At 41.6% G+C, this 1,715-nt stretch overlaps 1 pseudogene; it reads right to left on the reverse strand.

The window, feature by feature from the left end:
* Positions 1-113: 113 nt before the first annotated feature.
* Positions 114-1,621, reverse strand: LOC124894260 (annotated as a pseudogene).
* Positions 1,622-1,715: the final 94 nt, after the last annotated feature.

The raw sequence follows: 1,715 nt of genomic DNA on the forward strand, positions 1-1,715 counted from the left end.
GGTAAGAGAGTGAAAATAACAACATTAGGTGTTTGTTTCACATATAGATAGCAATGGTGTGTCCAAGTGGTGATGTCAATTGATGCTAGTGGCAATGAATTGATACTTAATGAAGAATTACAAATGCAGGTCCAAAAAAAAAAGGCATTTGATATTTATTGTAATTCAAAAGATTGATTACCATACATAGCAAATAAAGCACAACAATGCCTTAAAAAAAAGGGAAAAAAGCTAAGTTTCCGTCATCGGACTTTGTGCCATTGCCAGTCATCACAGCACCCAAATTCACAGCAAACACCGCACACAACAAGCCTGGGTCGCGCCTCGTAGATTGCCGAGAAAATGCCTCTCTTAGCAACTATGTCAGTAAGTCCAATACCGAGCCAGCGCAAACGATGGAAAGCATACAGGGGCAGAGGTAGCATTATGGCCTCAGCAGACAAACCTCGACAGCTGCCAAGATCAAGCATTTGTAGTTGACTACTGTTGTGGTTTGGTCGATCCATCAGCATCTGCACCGCAGCATCAGTGACTCCATTACAGAACCTTAAAGATAAATCAGTTAATGCCTTAGCAGCAGTTGCAATGGTGCTGCATCAGTTATTTTGGGAATGTAACCAACATCCAACACCGATAACGTCTTGCAAATTTTCCTATCGGCATGAAATAAAGACTTAATTCCCTTGTCAGTTACTTTCTCACATTTTCCGATGCACAACTGCACAATTGGTAAGTCTCCCGCACCGAGAAGAGCAAGACCCACATCGGTGATGCGAGCTTTTGCTAAGTTTAGTCTTGTGAGTGTAGTAACTTTTGATATGTAAAAGGGAGCCTGATCTCCAATGTGTTCGCACCCACTTGTGTCAAGTACCTCCAACTTACGAAACGAGGACAAATGCTCCAAAGCTTCACTAGTTAGAAGACTGCATGATGACAACCTTAATTCAACTACGGACCTTGCAACTCCTGTCATACTATCAATCACCGAGTCTGATAATAGAGGTGAAGTCAACACTTCAAATTTCTTCAGATTCCAGCATGAGTACAGGATTGACGAATATCCAGCTTCAGTAACCTTTGCAAACCCACCAAGTTTCACTGATTCCAACCTTTTACAACCTTCAGAAACAAGGAACATGCCTTTATTGTCCACTCTTGTAAATGAAGCAGGACAATTCATTTTACTTCGAACAATTGAGAGGGAAATTAGACACACTCGCAGAACTTCAGAGCCTGTAGTCCAATGTTGGTCAAGTCCCCTACCGATGACAATGTAAAAGGTCTGTCTTCAAGATCCAGCTCTACCAAATGAGGAAGAGAATGCACAACTGTGATGAGAAGATCATCTGAAATAAGGTCCAAGACAAGAGACAAGCTTCGCAAGTTGAACAGAGGGATTTTCCTGACTGCATCTAACCACAAGACAAAGAGGCGTGCATCCGTTTGCTGTAACTTCAATTTTTTTAAACTTGGGGGCAGAAATTGTCCAAGAGGTCATACATCACGTGAGGTCCCTCGGATTGTTATGGACAGCGACTGCAGGAAAGAAAAGTACTCATGAAATTGACCATCAAAGGAAAACTCTTGTTCTAAAGAGTAATTAGCTTGAAGAGGCATCAGGGACAATTTGAAGAAGAGAGAGGACAAATATGTGAAAGAAGAGAATATTTTACCTCTAACAAGGGCACCTTTTGGAGCATTTCTGCAAGTTTCCT

This window comes from Capsicum annuum, unplaced genomic scaffold, assembly GCF_002878395.1.
Source record: "Capsicum annuum cultivar UCD-10X-F1 unplaced genomic scaffold, UCD10Xv1.1 ctg72367, whole genome shotgun sequence".
NCBI classification, from domain to species: domain Eukaryota; kingdom Viridiplantae; phylum Streptophyta; class Magnoliopsida; order Solanales; family Solanaceae; genus Capsicum; species Capsicum annuum.